Below are 19548 nucleotides of genomic sequence, written 5' to 3' on the forward strand. Positions count from 1 at the left end.
ATTGTTATGCAATGAATCCACAGAGGCAAAGGGCTTGATCGGCTTTATGGCTCCTAGGGACCCCATTATTGTGATTGGGGTCTCTGTGGTGATTCCTTCTGGGATTCATTTTTCCCCCTTTGCCTGATTGGTACCAGCTTGTTCTGGCTTTTGAAAGCTTGCATAGATCATTAAAGGGTAATCTGTGGAGGCCGTGGTCGGTGTTCCTGGACATAGCGACAGGAATTGTGTTAATGTTGTCTTTGAAATTGGGGTGTTGGGAAAGATCCAGAAGTTTTCTGTTTGTAGAAAAATTTGATATATTAAAATGAAGCATTTTTAGAACTCGGCATTTTATTACAGGTTACTTTGTGCATAGAGGAAATACTAGCCTAGCTATCTTTAGAAGATTAAAAATGTGCTGCTAATTCTACATTTTGAGTTTACTTTCATATACATGGAAATTTGAGTTGTAAAAATCTAGGTATTGCAAGTTGTGTGTGTTTATCTACTTATTTATTTTTGTGCTGCTTTCCAAAATGTTGAATTTAATAAGTTTTTTCATAATTAATGGTTAGAATCAAAAGTGAATGAATTTATGACTGCAGTATTAAAAGACATTAAAAACCATGAGTACTCAAGTCAGATTATTATTATTTTATGTTAAATTCAGGTTAGATATGATTTAGCTTTTGAATCATTTGACCATGAAGGTATATTAGCCACGGTTTATTAAACCTTTACTTTTTTTTAGCTAGAGTTTTAATAGAGGAGCAACATAGTTTTGGAGTTCTTTATATGTATGAAAGTAAAGATGGGACTTTGAGAATATTAGTTTAGTGATGTTCCAATCAGTACTTGAGGTCTTTGCAAAAATGTAACAATAAATTTACCTTCTAGATGACTACTTGAAACTATTCTTTCTGGATGCTTGCCAGATAAAACCCCATGAGATTAAGTTCTGGAAAATCACTTGCAAATTTGTGGGGGGCTATCAGTGACTTTGAATATTTAACTGTCCAAACTGTCATCTATGTGTGTTCTCTAAGTGCTTTGGATAAAAAAAAAATTAGAAGTTTGTCAGCCAGTTAGAATTAAAGGTGACATCTGCTTTTAATTGGTGTTTTATTTTCTTCCAAGTCAGTAAAAATTCAGTAAGACATGAATGATCAAATTTTGCAATGCTAAGCAACTTGTCAAGCAATGGTAAGCACTACCTTGAGCGTTTGTACAGATGGGAAATGTTAAAATGTTGATTAATCATCCCAGCTCTGATTACGGTTTTAGAAGGCTAAAGCTTGTGTAACCATTGCCAGCTTTCTAGTGTCAGAATAGCATTCATTTGTTAATTTTGTAGGCTTTTTTCAATTACTGGCAAATTGCCTCTTGTATAACGTGTGTTTAGTTTTAGTGATACATGGTTAGTAGACTTGGGGTCAGATAAAGAAATGTAGGATTCTTCTGTTTCTCAACTCCATTATTTATTTAGTAAACACCTTTAATTCAATTCTTTGTAGTAAAAAAAAAAAGTCCCAAAGTGAGCTTTAAGATAGTATTCTTTTCTACACACTCATGATGTGTTGAGAAGGGTGTATCTGTTTGAATTTTGGCAAAGGAAACCTTGCCTTGGCCCCCTGTTGAAAGAGAAAATTGATCATTTCTGTTTTTACCATTTCCAAACCATTTTAACGTATAAGATGTAAGGAAATTGTTCCTTCTAGAAGTGCATGTAAAAATAGCTCAAGACTTTAGACATTCTTTTTTTAATTTATTTATTCAGAGAGAGAGAGAGAGAGAGAGACTGAGAGGCAGAGACACAGGCAGAGGGGGAAGCGGGCTCCATGCAGGGAGCCTGACGCGGGACTCAATCCTGGGTCTCCAGGATCAGACCCCGGGCTGCAGGCGGCACTAAACTGCTGCGCCACCGGGGGTGCCCGACTTTAGACATTCTTTTTTTTTTTTTTTTTTTTTTTGACTTTAGACATTCTTAAAGCTAAAAAAGACCCAAGGAAATATTCCCATCATACTGATTACACTTTTATTTTCTTGTTACTGAAAACTTGAGCATGGTACTAAGTGGTCTCTTTATATAAAGTGTGTCTTTAAAAATTTCACTGTGGGGCACCTGGGTGACTCAGTGGTTGAGCGACTGCCTTTGGCTCAGGGTGTGATCCTGGTGTCCTGGGATTGAGTCCCACATCAGACTGCCTGGGTGGAGTCTGCTTCTCCCCCTGCCTATCTATGTCTGTCTGTCTCTCTCTGTGTCTCTCATGAATAAATAAAGTCTTAAAAAAAAAAATTTCACTGTGAAGGATATTTTTTCCCCCTGCTAATTACTAAATAAAAGTAGAGATTTCCCTTTTCCTATTTGAATAAATCTGTATTTTAGAGGTAGAATTCCGTTTTAAAAGTGGTTAGGACTTGAAGCAACATATCTTAGATTACTTTAATATTACTAGACTTCAGTTGATTTCAGGTCTTCTTTTTTGTTCACTTCTGAATATCTGATAAATATTCTATGTAGTAATATATTTTTCCTACAGAAAATGTTGGATTATTTAATTTGATAAAAATTTCCTGCCCAGTTACTTGGATATTGTATAGATTTATTTCAACTTAAAAAGTAGACAAGATGCTTATGTAAATTCACCTTATAGTTGATAAGTGGCATCTTAAACCCAGGAGCCAAATTTAGCAGTTTTTACATGTTTTTAGAATATAGTTGAAAAGCAGAAAATTTAGATTTTCCAGCTTAACTGTAGAAAACATATTGATGTCTGATAACTTCAGGATTCATTGCCCCTGTACATTTTCAAGTTATTATGATTATTTTTAAAGATTGCATTTATTTATTCATGAGAGACAGAGAGAGGCAGAGACATAGGCAGAGTGAGAAGCAGGCTCCACAGAGGGAGCCAAGTGTGGATAATGCCCTAAGCCCAAGGCAGATGCTTAACTGCTTAACTGCTGAGTCACCTAGGCATCTCCATCTTTCAGGTTATTTGCTTTTCAATGCATAAGGCTTTAATTTACCTCCTACTGACAACTCCCAAGTGGGTTTTTCAGAATTTTTAAAGTGGACTACTAGAGCTGCTCTACAGCACTAGCTTGGGTTGCTGGTACAGACTCTCCCAAATCTAGAATGATGGGAGGTTCTGGCAACACCTACTGGCAAATGTTTTTCTTTTTAAAAATCTAATTATTTGCGTGAGAAAGAAAGCTAGCACAAGCAGGGGGAGGGGTAGAGTGGGAAGGATAAGCAGACTCCCCTCTGAGCAGGAAGCTTGTGGGGCTCCATCCCAGGACCTTGAGATCAAGACCTGAGCTGAAGACAGATGCTTAACCAACTGAGCCACCCAGGCACCCCTAGGCAAATGTTTTTAGATATTTTCCCAGGTACAGCATTAAAATTTTCTATATTATTTTTGTTTCTTTGAATCTTGTTTTAATGTCTGTTTATTTTAAGAAATTACTTAGATATAGACATAAGGCTTTTTTTTTTCACTTGTTAACAAATTTTTTTCTGTATGGTCTTTTTTTTTACCTTGTATTTTACATAATAATCATAAAGTTAAATATTTATAGCTTGAAGTAATTATTACTTCTGTAAATAACTGATTTTATAAGGTAGAATTTATATGCTGATAAAAGCTGTTATATATATATTTTAATTTAAATTTTGTTAGTTAACATATAGTGCAATATTGGTTTCTGGAGTAGAGTTCAGTGATTCATTGTGTACATACCACACCCAGTGCTCATCACAACTAAGTACCCTCCTTAATATCCATCACCCATCTAGCACCCACCAGAAACTATTGTTGAATAGTATCTCATGTGCATTCTTTTAGAGATGCTCAGTGACTTTCGTGTCCTCCTTCTCTGCTTGCTGTGTTTTTAAGGAATGAGAAACCGTTCAATCTGTATTTTACTGAAAAGAAGACTAAAACCTATAGCTGATATTTGAATTGGGACAAATAATTTACTTTTTTTGGCCCCACATGCTCTCATGATCTTTTAGGAAATGGAGATCAAGATAGATTTGGCTGGTTAATCATTTTTAAGTTCAGTTTGGTCATATACAAATACACATAAACATACAAATACATGTACATATACAAACAGTTATGATAAGTAGAAAAATTGAAACTCCACACTGAATATGACAAGAAACAATGCTCTCGAAGAAGGTAAAGTCTCACTCCTGCCCACCTGCAGGACATAGCTCTGTGAAATGAAGCTATCTTCTAATTTATACTTTGCAAATCATAGACTTTTTAGTAAACACCATTTTTACTGTGAAAGATTAATACCAAGAATTATTCCTCTTCCCACAATGGTTTATTTTTCTAAATCCAGATTATTCAATCTTGAAAAACCCTCTAGTAAGTCAGCTCATGGGAACATTTTACCTTCAAGTCCCAAGAACAGTTAGTAGATGGATGTGGATACAAGGAGAATATATGGTATTCCAGTTTAAAGTGGTCACTTGAAGTTCTGTATCCTTTGATATCTTCCACCAGTGTTAATTACTTATACGCTTCTTTAACTTTCTGTCTGGCTAGCAGGTGATGGTTATACTACACAGACATGCTTAAATGAACGCTGTGTATGTCAGGTGTGCAGGTGAGCATGCACTCTCACACATTTTAGTGGATGGTTTACTTGTCCAACACTGTTTCTATGATGGTGATTTATTTAAGCCAGTCAGTGATCACTTTATCTTTCCTGATGATTACTGATTTAGGGATGAGTTGGTGAAGGCCTATGTCAGTTTGGGTCAATGGAACATGAGAAGATTTTTTGAGATTCCTAGAAGAGAAACTTTGTCATTCTTAGAGAGTTGCATTGAATAGCAGAATAATATATTCATTATTCATGAATAGCCTTCTCCTCCTCTCCCCTTTCTCCTCCCACACTTTTTGTGAATGAGAGGGCTTGGTGCTGCTGGCAGCCATATTGTGATTGTGAGGATAGCTAGCCTAAGGATAGAGTTGGCTTACAGAATGGGGGTAGATCCAAGAGAATGGCAGAGAAATCAAGAACTGTGAGATGTACTTTTAGAAGAATTTCTGTCTAGAAGGTTGGTGGGGTGTGTTGGGGGAGGGGAGAGTTGGGATGTTTCATGGGTTAATAGCCTGTTGTATTTGATTAGATATTTATTGAAAAGTTTTCCTATCTCATTGTGCTAGACATTGAGGAATTAAGTTAAAAAATAGAGCACAGAACTTGCTTTTCTAGGAAACTTTTTTTATGGGCATTGGCTTTTGATTTGTTTTAAGACTATTTTTGCATTGAGTTTGGGGACTGAAAAAAATACTCCATTATTAATATTTAGTGAAAATTGTAGAAACTCAGAGCTTTAAGGCATAAACTCTTACTTATTAGGTAACCAGTCTCAGGACTGTGAGTTGCTTCAAGGATGTTGCCAGACAGCCAACTATTTGCATATCTATCATAAATGGGTGTGTTGACAGATCCAAGAATTAGAAGATAGGTAGGCTTGAGCAAAGTATTAGAAACAGACTATCCAGCTGTTAGCTCTTTGTTTCTCTCTGTTTTTGCTTCTTTCTTTAAAATCTCTGCATGCCTGTCCACTTTCATCTTCTGCTTCCTTGCTCGTGTGGCCCCGTGGAACACCTGGAGCTTAGGTGTTTGAGGTCTTGCATCTTGAAAAGAGGAAAGCCTCTTCTTTCTGTCCTCATACCTAGGAAAGGGACTATGATAGATGTAGTTTGAGTTAGCTGCTTTTTGCTTCAATTGTCTATGTTCAGGGGGCAAGAATATATCATTCAAAAGGGATCTTTTGCTGTGTTTGGGAAGTTGAGGGATCTTTTGCTGTGTTTGGGAAGAGGACAATTCAGCAAAGTTGTGAGCTGGGTAACTGTGCCACAAAATGTGTTCTACCCCTTGATTATATAGGACAGTGTGATAATTTCAGCAAAGTATGTCTAGTGTAGGTGTTGCATGAAAGTAGAAGTTAATTCTGATAGGTTTGGGATTGGGTTTGCTGGAGAGAAAATTGTCCAACTTTATATGAGAGGTGTATGTGTGTTTAAGGATTAGTGAAGAGTATTTTTATAGTTCCTGGTTTCCTCCCTAGGAATTGACACCTGTCATTAAAGCCATGTGCCCCTATAAAGCTATGTTTCATGACTGTAGCTTTTTCAGAGTTACAAAGTATACATGTAGAAGACCATCATGGACTTCTTGAGCAAGGAGAAACTTAGAACTTAACTAATTTGATTGTTTGGCATGTATCTGATTGTTTGGCATGCATCTTTTGGTGTGACAGTGCTGATGAATACAAAGATGGAGGTTCACTACATTGAAGAAGTTTGTGGAGAAGAGATGGAACAGGGAGGAGGTTAGCTCATCAGGTTGTCACAGATGGCCTGTGGGGAAATCAGATGAAGAGATTAGTTTTTTTTTTTTTCAAGATTTTATTTATTTATTCATGAGAGACAGAGAGACAGAGACATAGGCAGAGGGAGAAGCAGGCTCCCCGTAGGCAGCCTGATGCAGAACTCCATCCTAGTACACCAGGATCATGACCTGAGCCAAAGGCACTCACTCAACCACTGAGCCACCAAGTGCCTCGGAGAGATTACTTTTGATCGGGGAAGAGTGTGTCGGAAAGTCTCATAAAGAGGGTAGCATGTAGGAAAGTCTCATAAAGAGGGGAGCGTATAAACTAGGACTTGAAGACAGGTAGCATTTAGAGGAAAAGCATGGACATACAAAAGGGGAAAGGACGTTTCAGGCAGGGGATTGATTTTTCTTGGCTCTCCTTTTGAAATAAGCTTGGAATCTGAGCACTTTTCACTATTTCCTGCACTACCATCTATTCCAGTCACTAGCATCTCTCGTCTGCATCACTGCATTAGCCTCCTAATTGCTCTCCAGGTTTCCATGCTTACCTCCCTCTAGGGTTTACTCAAAAACCAGTCAGAATAATCTGTCAACATTCAAGTCAGATACCAAAGCATTTCTTGGCTAAAAACCAAACCACAAAATACCTTTAATTGGTTCCAATTTCATTCAGAATCAGAGCCAAAGTCCTTCAAGACACTCACCACCCTCCCTATAGTGTTCTGACATAACTATTTTACTCTTACTCATCTCCTTTGCTTTAGTTCTCTTTTGAGAGAAGATATACTTAACAATCTCAGGGTCTTTTCACTTGCTAGTTTCTTTGCTTAGAACACCGTGCCTCCGATAGATCTTCTTTAGGCCATAATCCAAAGTTATTTTCTCAAGTGTGCCTTTAAAATTTCAGGTTACCATTTTCCTACCACCTCATACTCTTAATTCCCATTTCTTTCTTTCTTTTTTTTAAAACTTATTTATGATAGTCACACACACACAGAGAGAGAGGCAGAGACACAGGCAGAGGGAGAAGCAGGCTCCATGCACCGGGAGCCCAACGTGGGATTCGATCCCGGGTCTCCAGGATCGCGCCCTGGGCCAAAGGCAGGCGCTAAACCGCTGTGCCACCCAGGGATCCCTTAATTCCCATTTCTTGATTTATTTTCCTCTGAAGTATGTATTGCTGCCTGATACGTATTTAGTAAATCACACAACCGCAGGAGTTTTTTATTTGTTTTGATCATTACTATTCTCTCAGTGCCTAGAACTGTATCTGGTTTATATACATTTGTTTAAAGAGCAAGTAAATGAGTAAGAGGTGGATTGTCTACCTTTGTGTGTAAATTCCTTCTTAAGTAGGTAGATATTTATAAATGCAGAACTCACTTGTAACTCATCTGTGCAAGGTGGTTTATTCAGCTGGTGCTCATGATTATGATCACTGGAATTTTAAACCCTTTTATCATATAAGCCAGTGTTTGGCAAACTTCATCTGTAAAGGGCCAGATAATAAATATTTTAGACTTTGCAGGCCATAATGTCACAACTGTTTAACTCAGTTGTAACTGCACAATTATATATTTTAACATGTCATGAAATACTCTGTTTTTAATTTTTTTTCCAATTACTTAAAAATGTCTCTTTTTAGTTGGATGGGAATTGACTACTTGGTACTCTGAGTGTGGTGTTTGAAACAGCTGCGTATCTATACAAATATATTTAATCTAGTGCAAATTCACTATTTTGTTGGTAAGCACATACTTAGTTATAGCCATTAGAAAGAGACTCTGGGTGAATCAAAAAGCATATGGTAGAGTTAATCTGTACTAGTGGATGGGGAGTAGAGAATGATAGGGAAAATTTAACAAACAGGGATGATACAGAGGTAATCTTAACATGTGTTGTGTAGTTTGAATGTGTGGGGCCCAGTAGTCCTTTTCAGTAACTTTCGATTTACATTCTCTTCAGTGCACATCACTTGAGAATGTGAACAATGAATTCAGAATGCTGTGGAGGAATTATTTTCAGAATTAAACATCTTCCGTGGATTGAGAATTAACTGCATTGATAAAATGTATGTAAAGTATAGTAGCTTATGTAAACATTACTGTTAGAGTTATAAAATGTATGGTTTCCCCAGAAGATTTGAATTATGTTCTTGAAGAGGCCAAAGATTCACCCTCCCAGCCCCAGATAGAGTGGGGCAGAATCTGGCAACCTACTAGATGTGGGATTGAAGCATTAGAGGTATAAACACACTCCATTCTATGGCTACTTGATAATTCATACCTGCTGATTGCTAATGTTTAAATTTATGGATTAGGTATTATTCTCTCTGATGAAAAAATTGGAGAAACAGGGTAAGCATGTAAGAGGGAACCAGAATTATGTCTTAGCATGTTGAGACTAACATGGGGCAAAGGAATTCTTGGAAGTAAAAGTCAAATGGGATCTGTGAAAGAAATGAGGGATCCCTGGGTGGCGCAGCGGTTTGGCGCCTGCCTTTGGCCCAGGGCGTGATCCTGGAGCCCCGAGATCGAATCCCACGTCGGGCTCCCAGTGCATGGAGCCTGCTTCTCCCTCTGCCTGTGTCTCTGCCTCTCTCTCTCTCTCTCTCTCTCTCTCTGTGACTATCATAAATAAATAAAAATTAAAAAAAAAAAAAGAAATGAGATTTTTAGGCAGATAGATGGATTAATGTTAATTTGAGTCTGTTTTCGTGAAGCTGACCACAAGGTGGGGATGTATTTTGTGTGATCTCTGGATGACCTGTGATCTTCATCCCAAGTTGTTGCAATAGGAAGACTTACATTATTTTGAGTAGCTTTTTAAAATTTTATTTAGAAACTTACAGATGAATAGTTTGAAACAATTATTTTATAGATATATCTTGACTTTGAGCAGTATAAACAATGGTTATAATTTTTTTTGTTTCCTAATAGTGTAAGATTCTTATTTTAAACCCATAAGGTCACACCTTTCCAGGCTAAGGTAATTTCTATGCTATCTTCTCATCCAAAAAAAAAAAAAAAAAAAAGCCTCAAATCAATTTATGTGTGGTTAATTGGAAAATTCTTCATAGATTGGACAAACATATTGGAAAAGGACTCTTTTGAGGGCTTTATTATAGGTAGCCTAAAGAATTGACAGAAGACTATTTTAAATTACTTGCATTTCATGAGGTGTTAGCCTTTATTTCCTGTTAGGTCTTAACTAGGGTCTAGCCTCCTCTTATAATCACTGGAAATTGCTGGTGACTGATGACTCCTATGTCATCTGAGCACTGTTTTCTGATTGGCATGGTGGGTGGACCTTAGTGTTCTATGGAAATGCCTTGGCATGTCATCCCAGTTTATGGATTTCATCCCTGATGGCAGTTTATATGTTCTGCTCACTTGTCACATCCTCGCTGTTCAACTTCTTGTGTGGATATTGATGCCAAGAATTGAAAAAGACTTTTGAAGTATTTGTAATTAAATAACAATGTTAAACCAGAGTTGAAGTCTTGGTTAGTAGAATAACTGCAGTGTCAAAATTGAGCTTCTAAAACAGAAAAACATCCTAAACCACAGAACTTTATAACATGAACAGTAGTACTCCAAAAACACCTTTTTTGTTTTCAAAGTGAGATATTAAAGGTGATAATAACATGAGTAAACTGTTTATAGTCGGTTAGAAGTATTAGTACATGACAGTAGAGATTATATAGGTACATGTGAGATTTTAAGTGCAGAGTAGTTTATCACAAGAGATTATATGATTGGTTTGGATCTGATCTACTGAAGATAACTCTAGGTCCAGGTACAAAATGTCTTCCCTTGGAGGGTCACCCTGATTGTTTTACTAATAAGTCCCTACTAGGCAGAATGAATCCTATTGTCCATGTAACCAAGCCTGCTTTTTGGTTCCGTATTGCAGTGGAGTTTTCTGGTCTGAAAAGCCTTCTAGTTATCTTTGTCTATTCCCCTCTCTTCCTCATTGATTCATTCTCCCGAAATCCATTGCCAGATCTCCTGTTAGTATCGCTGCTGCATTTCTTGCCTCTTTCCTCCCACTGGATCCCACTGCTGCTCCAGAACCTTCTCATTTTCTCCTTTTTTACCTGGGCCACTTCAGTCTTTCCTCCTTGGAGCCATCTCAGTGCTGCTAACATGCTGATCTTCTGAAGTGCTTCAGCACTCTCTGGAAGTTCTGCATTCATTCCTCACGTGGGCCATTCACAACACTGATTTCTGTTGGTCTAGCAATACCATTTGTGTTTCCCTTCTCTGCAATTTCTGTTACCAGGGGAGATCTGCTGCTGTGTTGTGATAGTCATTTCAAAGAACTTTTGTCTGTAGAACATCTTTTCCTCTTGGAGGACGGTGTCTTGCTCTTTTTTTGGAAGAAGGCTCACCTCTATTTTAGTTACATCTTGGAAGGGCATGCAACTATCCAAGCAAGCAGGGTTTTTGGCTGAGAGGAAGGAGCCAATTGAGAGGAAGAGCTAAAAGGTGTCGGGGAAAGGTCGGTTTAGCCTCTTCAGGAAGTGTCTGAATTAGTTGGGGCTCAGGGGTTAACAGCAGTAGGACTTGTTCTCTGGAACAAGGCTCCCTGAGTGTGTTAAACATATGTACCCAGGAAGGCAGGCAGGGATTCCTCACCAGCTAACAGTTGGACTTATAATGGACTTCCATAGCCCTTTATATTTATGTAGCAGCTTACTCTGGGGCCCCTTTGTTTGTTTGTTTGTTTGTTTTTTAAGATTTTATTTATTCATGAGAGACACAGACAGAGACACAACACAGGCAGAGGGAGAAGCTGGTTCCACGCAGGGAGCCTGATGTGGGACTTGATCCCAGGACCCTGGGATCATGACCTGAGCCAAAGGCAGACACTCAACCACTGAGCCACCCAGGTGCCCGTGGGGCCCCTTTGTCCTATGTACCTTACATTTATCAATTCATTGAATCCTCACAGGTTCAGAAACAGGCACACAGTGGTTAAGTAATTCGTCAAAGGCCAACCACGTAGTTTATGGTACAATTGGAGTTCAGGCAGGCTCCACAGTCCCTGCATCAACTATTATACTCTATTGCTTTTAACTACTGCCTTTCTTTCAAGAAAATGATTAAAAAATTTACCTGACAATTTTTTTTTTTTTTTTTAATGATTCAAGTGGCATGGGAGGTGAGGAGTAAATAGATAGTGTCTGTTGAAACTTTAGAACTTCAAAAGGCTATGTCAGGGTGGTGATCACGTACATTTGAAGAGAGTCACATTGCTGGTAAAACATTTTAAGAATATCATTTTGCTGGGATTTATGTTTATGCATAGTGGATGTTGATGTAAAATGAAGCTTAGCCTATTATATATGATGTTCATTTTCTCCCTCCTCAGTTGCAAGCTTGACTTTAATAAAGGGAGAAGATTGGATTCTCAAATCTCATTTATCAGAAGTTAGGAAGGCCCTGGTCGGACTTTCTGAGAAAGACAGAAATATTAAGTAATCTGAGCATGTTAAAATCGTAGCATATCTCACATAACTGAAGGGAGAAATTTTCTGAAGCAAAGGGCAGGGAATTTTTGAAATATTGCACTCCATGTATGATAAACTTACATTAAGTTGGCTCACGAAGTCTCTACTCATGTTTGCTTTATTCCAATTACCATTATGAGTTTCCCAGAATATTTTAGACTTACTCTATTAGAGTACTCATTCTGGATTGTGATTTTTTTTAGAAAAAAAAAAAAAAAAAGATCTTTAAATTTTATTTACTTGAAAGAGAGCGAGAGAGATAGAGAGTGTGTGTTTGTGCACAGAGGGGGAGGGAGAAGCAGACGCCCTGCCCTGCTGAACAGGGAGCCTGACTCTAGGCTCAATCACAGGACCTCAGGATCATGACCTGAGCCAAAGGCAGATGCTTAACTGACTGACCTACCCTGGATTATGATTTTAATTGCTTGTTATTTTACATCTTCCTAGTTGCTGCCTCAACTAAGAGGGTGATAACAGTTCTTCTTATCTGTTATTTTATCCCTAGACTTAGAACAGTGCCTCAAACAATAGGTAAGTACTTGGGAGGTGTTTGTGGAATGAATGCATGATTAGCTGTTGAGTTGGATACCAGAGAAGTCTATAACTGAGATCTGGTTGTTGTTGACCTTAAGAAAAAGAGGAGACCCTTCTGGATGAGCACTGGTTGCGTGTGATCTCGTCGTCATTCTCTGATGACCACTTGGCCCTTTACAGGCCAGTGAGAGATGTTTTCCTATGGACTTAAATGTTTGCTTTCCTGTGCTGTTTTTCTAAATCCTAGTTGTCTTTTTCCCCTCAAATGCTTCCCTTTTTGTAAAGCCTTCCTTGATTTCTACATTGCATGGACTCTGTTCATAATAAGTGCTTTATTTATTACTTTTTTTTTTCCAGTGTCTTTACTATTCTCTGCCACGTATTGCTCCTTTTGTTTGGCACATATTTTTCTACTAGACTGTAAACTCCTTGTGGGTAAAAACCAGGTCTGTCCAAACCATCATGCTTCTTCTGTGAGTCGAGAGGGGGCACAAATCAGGTGGATGCTGGGGTAATGGTCCTGTCCCAGGACTCTTTTGGGCACACCTTATGTGTGATGGGTGTTGAGTAGTCAGTGCATGGTCTTTGACTTGGTGAGTAAGTACGGGCTGCCTGAACCTGTTCACAGTGTGTGAGACAACAGGAGAAGGTAGTAAGGTTGGAAGCTTCTTCCTGGCACTTTACCTGTTTATTGGTGACAGTGGGCAGTTTATTAGTGACAGTTGGACAATCTCTTGGATTCTTGGATCCTCATTTTACTAACATGCTCAGTAGAGGGGATGATTTATGTCCTCTGGTTTCTTGGCCTACCACCCCACCCCCACCCTGAGAAACAGATATTAAAAAGAATTTGAAATGTCCTACCACACTGTAAGATACCACTCTGGAATTCTAGAATAAAGTAAAGACTTTCTAGTTTTGTAAACAAACTAGAAGCTGAAGACTGAAGTGTTTATCTACGAAGTGGGTTTTAGGATAAAGGAAGCCTTAATATGATGCCCTGTAAACAATGTTAAATAAGTAAATTTAAAAAATATATTATTAATGTTAGTGAGTTCCTTTTTCTTTTACTCTCTTTAAACTTAAAAAAAAAAAAGAAAGTTTCCCACCTAGAGATAAATTAACCTCTACTCGGGTCATTCCTCTACATCTTTTTTTTTTTTTTTTTCTCTACATCTTATTGTCATTTTCGCCTCATTGCATCTTCGTTAATGACCAAACAGAAGGGTGAAAGTAGCAGGTTGGTGGGTTAGACTATGCTGAGTAGTGTGAGGAATTCCCCAGTTGTTCTCGGCAATTAATTTGAAATCATGATCTCTGCTTTTTTAGCATCCCATTCAGTATTTGAAATAAGCCTTATAATGTCAGTGATCTTAGAGCACGGCAATTAAATGTGCCAACAGAAAAGCATATCCCAACTGTAGGTGGAGCATGCTTTATTCAAACCATATGACTTCTTTCTGTCCAGTGGTGGTACCGAGAACTTGATGTATTCCAGAAAGCAGTAAATTGAGTGAGTGCGGAAGGACTTCTACTTGTAGTAAATTTTTAAAGAAATTGACAAATATTTTCAAAAGAAATAGAAACAGTACATAATTCATATCATATCCCAGAGCAATTTTTAAAAAAATAAATTAAATTTGATATCTAACATTTAGACTAAACAAAAGCTTTCAAGCCTTTCACCAGCTTACCACCTGACTCCTTTTACTCACTCCTGGCAGTAAATATTAATGGACTGTGAAGAATAGGAAGGTATCTTCATTAACATCCTCTCATACTAACTGAAGTATTATTAAATCTTAAATTTTTTTACTGACATTGTAAAGTTGCTCATCTAATTTCATAGTTACTATACGGTATATTCCAAAATTGAACTGGGAAAGTATTCGTTTTCAAAAGTACCAATTAGTTTTAGTGTTCATGAAACATTAAAAATAATTGGATCAAGGAGAAATGAAGGCAACTCATTTTTAATGTCCAGACTGTAGGGATATAAAATATTTTATGTGAAGTGCAAAAGAAGATGATTACAACTTCATAACTAATTTCTCTGGCCAGTTTACATAAGGAGAACCTTAACAATACATATATATTTAAATGTGAAGCTTCTTACTTTGTCCTTTTAAAGTATGCATTCTAAAAGAAAAACTTTAAAATTTGTACCTGCATCGTTAATGAAAGCATTATTACTATTATAATATAAATTAAATTCTTGAAAATTCCAGGTAGCTGAGTGATAAATTTAACAATTTCGTCTGAGAAAACTGTCATTCAACTGATCATCAGTATTTTGCCAATGTATTTTTTTTAATGTTCTAAATATTAAAACTAGAATTTCTTTAAAGGAGGGAGGCTGAGCTTTATCCCAATGTCCGACTTTTTAGTTAACTTTAATTTTCTTAATGTGTTGCTAAGGAAATTATTGAATTCATTTTCTCTGGGTGTCGTCACTTTGCTTTTCTTTGATTCTTGCCATTGCAACCAGTCTTGAGATTTTACATGATAAAGGAAATCTGTGGAACTAATCCTAGAAACGTCTTTCTGTTTTCTCACATAACACCTCCAGGCACAGAAAAGACAGAAAACTTCATTTGCATTTTTAAACATTAGGAGCTTAGAATGAGTATTACAGCTGGAAATGTTAATGCATCTACATTTCCCTCAAAGAAAAAACAGGGTTAACAGCCCTCTCAGGTTTATGTGAACTCTTCTCTTTTTAGTATCCTGGTCTGCACTAACTCAGAGCATAGACCTGTAAAGCTTAAGTGCCCAGTGTTTTTCTTCTTTACAATCAGTTAGACTCTGGAAATAGGTATCAGTGCTGATTACAAGGAAATAAAAAGAAGAAATTAGATATGCACAAAAGAGATGGCAAACACTGACAAACTTTAATCTGAGTCTTCTAAAATGGACAATTGCATTCCTGGGGATTTACCCCAAAGGTACAGATGCAGTGAAAAACCGAGACACCTGCACTCTAGTGTTAATAGCAGCAATGTCCACAATAGCCAAACTGTGGAAGGAGCCTCGGTGTCCATTGACAGATGAATGGATAAAAAAGATGTCTATAAATATATATGTGTACAAACACACAGACACACACACACAGACACACACACACACACACACACACACACTGGAATATTACTCAGTAATCAGAAAGGACGAATACCCACCATTTGCTTTGACGTGGATGGGACTGGAGGGTATTATGCTGAGTGAAGTAAGTCAGTCGGAGAAGGACAAACATCATATGGTTTCACTCATATGGGGAATACAAAAAACAGTGAAAGGGATTATAGGGGAAAGGAGAGAAAATGAATGGGAAAAATTAGAGAGAGTGACAGAACATAAGAGACTCCTAACTCTGGGAAATGAACAAGGGGTAGTGGAAGGGGAGGTGGGCGGGGGATTGGGGTGACTGGGTGACGGACACTGAGGGGGGCACTTGACGGGATGAGCAATTGAACTCCAATAAAAAAATATACAAAAAATAAAATGGAAAGAACATTTCCAAAATTAATATGGACTATAGTAATGAGAATTTAAAAAAATAGACTGTCTTCCTTAAGAGCTTGAAAAGCTTATCCCCAAAGTACAAAGATACCCAAAGATTTATAGTTTATTTCAATGTCTTTTATTAAATGAAAAATTACCCTCAACTTCTTGTATGCTCTAAGTACCTTTGTCAGAAACCCAGAACATTTGATAAAGGAAATTTAACCATTTTCTGACTTAGTAATAGCTGAAAAGTAGAAATGAACATCATTCCACTGTCAAATATTAGAAGTAGAGTGTTCTGTTGCTGTAATGCTCACTTCCTGTGAATGAAAAACAAGGTTTAATATGTAACTATAGTCTTCAACTAGAAAACCTGACTTCTGCCAATTGTTAAAGTGGGGACAGTTACCATTACTCCATTTCCCTAACTAAATATTGTACATGGCTATCATCTGGAAGTAATAATATTGCCTTGTGCCAGGTAGACAATACAAAATATACAATAGACCGAATGAAGTCTAGATACTGGGAATATTGAAATAGACAGATTTCTTTGGTTAAACTAAGTCACAGCACACACAGTGTACTAGAAGGTAAATACAGTATGTAAGTAAGTATGTCATTAGATTTCAGTTGATCTTGCAGTTAGCATCCAAAACAAATAAAAAAACTGTATTGGTTTATAAGTTTATATTTAGAATTTAAAAATAGAACCTTTGTCTCCCCTCTGCTACCCATCCCCATAACAATCAAATGCCTTAAAGTTCTTTTCCCAGTGAGTCACATAAATTGGGTTCTAAATTCACGGTGAGCTGACTGGTACCTCAAAGAAAATGATTCCTGTAAATGTAGGGTTGGAGACTGCTGGCACCCTCTTTTAGGGTGGTTCTGTGCCTCTCTTGATTGATACCCCACTGTCTGTGTGGAGGAAGAAGAATCAGGATTCAGTTAGCAGTCTTCTCTAATCTCGCACTGTCACACTGCACTGCCTGGGGCCTGCAGTAGAATGGTAGTGGTGGGACTTGCTCATCCACACCTTGTTCCTGTCTGCTCTGGTCCAGCTAGTGGTTTCATTCCTATGAGCTGGTGTCGCCACTCTGAAATCACTTTCGAAATGTTTATTGTAAAATAAAAGGAAAATACGCAGAACAAATGTGTGGCTTACTTAAGGTAAATAATCTTGTAATCGCTGCATAGGTCTAGATATTAGATGTTTGCCCTGAATCTTGTCCATGTGACTCATCTCAGTCCTTCCCTCCAGTCGCTCTCTATTCATACCCACTGCTTGACTTTTACAGTAATCCTTTTCTTGCATTTTAAAATAATTTTATTGTCCAGATGTGCATCCCTAGGCATTATGCGTTGTCTGGCCCCTTTATTTTCAACTTTGATGCCTTTTAGGTTTCTCTTAAACCACAGGGTTGCTTTTCATACCTTTCTTTTCCTTTCAGTTTTGTTGAAGAACCCTGGGTTATTGACTTGTAGAATTTCTGTCCGTCTTGACTTAGTTGATTGTGTGCTCATGGTACAGGTCAGGATTTTCCTCCATTTTTGGCATTTTCTGCAGTTGGATTCCTACATCTGAATTCAGAGATGGAATCAGATTTGGGTTTGGATGCCTTTGGCCAAGACTGTGAGAGGCACATAGGGTCTTGTTAGCACTGTTTATAATCTAAGCAGCCTTTGATGCTTACTGTCGATATCTAGTATTTCACTGGATTGCAAAATGGTGATATTTTGACTCTTGACATCTTTTTTCATCATTAATTGGAATATATTTAGGGGTACCTGGGTGGCTCAGTTGGTTAAGCATCTGACTCTTGATTTCTGCTTGGGTCATTATCTCATAGTTGTGAAATCGAGCCTTGCACTGGACTTAGGATTCTCTCACCCTTTCCCTCTGTACCTCTCCCCACCCTCCAACCACTTGTACTCTTTCTCTCTCAAGTATATTTTATTTATTTATAAATATATTACAATTTATAAAGAGACCTTTTGCCACATTTATTGTTTGGTTACTTAGAGGTACTATTCCTATAGAAAGAACAATATAAATGCATAATTCTTTACCTTTGTTTACTAGTTTTCAAGGTAATGAATGGTTTCCTTATCCTTCAAAGTTGACCCAATTCTTTAAAAAAAGTGTCATTATGAAGTCATAGATTGAAACATATTTTGTAGGTTTAAATCTATTGGAATTCTCAATGAGGCCCAACTTGTTTCTCTAGGCCAGTGGGGCCTAACTAAGTTGGCTCATGGTCTCTTTGACTTGATCTCTTAATCTTTTACAGCTTCCTGGTTCTCTAGTCTCACAAGACATTCTAGGCTCTTGTTTTATGTTTCTTGCTCCAGGCTTTAATCCGCTATCTTACCAAGATGCACTGTTTTTTTAAAAATGGTATTAGAGACCAGAGGGTGCGAGGCATGGTCATTGCTTCTAGGCCTTTTTAATAGGGCTAGGAGGATATGTGTATTAACAGGTTTTTAAACATAGGTTTATTACAAGATGTGTGTATTAACTGTGTTCTGCTAGTAGAAATATAACATGCTAATGTATTTCATATATATATTTAGGTATAATGCTATCCCCGAACACAAATAGGGTGTATATAATATAAATGTATAATACAGATATTGCATAATACACATACTATATTACAAATACAGTTCATATTATATATAACCTATAATAAATGTAAAATTAAATATAGCCTTTTAGACTGCTCGGCCACACTATCAGCTACATGCAAATATAGCCTTTTAAGTATTTAAATTATAAATTATAATTTAAAATATAAATTAATATAGTCTTACTTGATGTGAGATTAAAAATACCCCCTGTATTCATAGTGATACTTTCAATTATATTCAAGATTGCAGAACTTTTACTTAACCTCTTCTTTTTTACCTCTGTATCTTTGCTTTCATATTTAGAATTCTGACTCTCTGGGACAGGAGAGATGACAAAATTAGAATACCTCATAATTCCTTGTCTAGTCAGTAGTACACACATAGTAATCTCAGGATATCAGTATCAATACCAATATGATATTACAATCATTAAAGAAGTTTTACATGTCCTCTTGCTGTTCTTCCCCCACTTGAAAAATAGTTGTACTTTATATGTGCTGTCAGAAAATACAGTTAGCATGAGGAGCCTGGGTCAGTTAAGCATAGGACTCTTAATTTTGGCTCTGGTCATGCTCTCATACTTATGAGAGTGAGTCCTTTGGCCATGCACTGGGTATGAAGCCTGCTTAAGATTCTCTCTCCTTCTCCTTTTGCCCCTCTCCTTTTTCTAAAAATTAAAAAAAAAAAGAAAAGAAAAGAAAAAAAGAAAGCAAAAAAGATAATAGAGCTGGTATAAAGTATACTCTCTCCATAGCCTTAATTTGGTTTTAGTCCTGCAAATAATCACAGGCCCTTTATGTTGACCTCTTTTTAGTCATTTTGTTTTTCTGAAGATCATTTTTTAGAAAGGAGTGGGTAAACTCTTTTGTAAAGGGCCGGCTAGATAGCAAATATTTTTGGCTTCGCAAAACAGTCTGTTGCAATTTTTCAGTTTTACTCTGGTACTGAGAAAGCAGACACACAACATGTAAACTAATGAGCATGGCTACTTTCCAATGAAACTCTTTTAGTTT

The 19548-nt window shown here is 37.3% G+C and overlaps 1 protein-coding gene and 1 long non-coding RNA gene across 9 annotated transcripts in view; one reads left to right on the top strand and one right to left on the bottom strand.

Moving 5' to 3' along the window:
- The window catches only part of PCCA (propionyl-CoA carboxylase subunit alpha), a 462094-nt gene that overhangs the window by 140113 nt on the left and 302433 nt on the right, over positions 1–19548 (top strand). The window contains exon 1 of one of the 7 annotated variants that reach the window (XM_025440957.3): positions 8324–8422. The exons of the other annotated variants lie outside the window; for them this stretch is intronic. The gene's annotated coding sequence lies outside the window, so the exon portion shown is untranslated. Of the gene's footprint in view, positions 1–8323; positions 8423–19548 lie in introns of those variants that run through there. 7 annotated transcript variants of the gene reach the window in all.
- Positions 16039–18844, bottom strand: LOC112655769 (uncharacterized). 2 transcript variants are annotated; one of them, XR_003133875.3, is made up of 4 exons: positions 18719–18844; positions 17339–17535; positions 16728–16822; positions 16039–16224 (listed from the first exon to the last, which is right to left on the bottom strand). It is a non-coding gene; the product is annotated as an uncharacterized LOC112655769 (long non-coding RNA). The 2 variants fall into 2 exon arrangements; XR_003133874.2 differs by lacking the exon at positions 18719–18844 and adding an exon at positions 17975–18075.

This window comes from Canis lupus, chromosome 22 (genome assembly GCF_003254725.2).
Source record: "Canis lupus dingo isolate Sandy chromosome 22, ASM325472v2, whole genome shotgun sequence".
Lineage (NCBI taxonomy): Eukaryota > Metazoa > Chordata > Mammalia > Carnivora > Canidae > Canis > Canis lupus.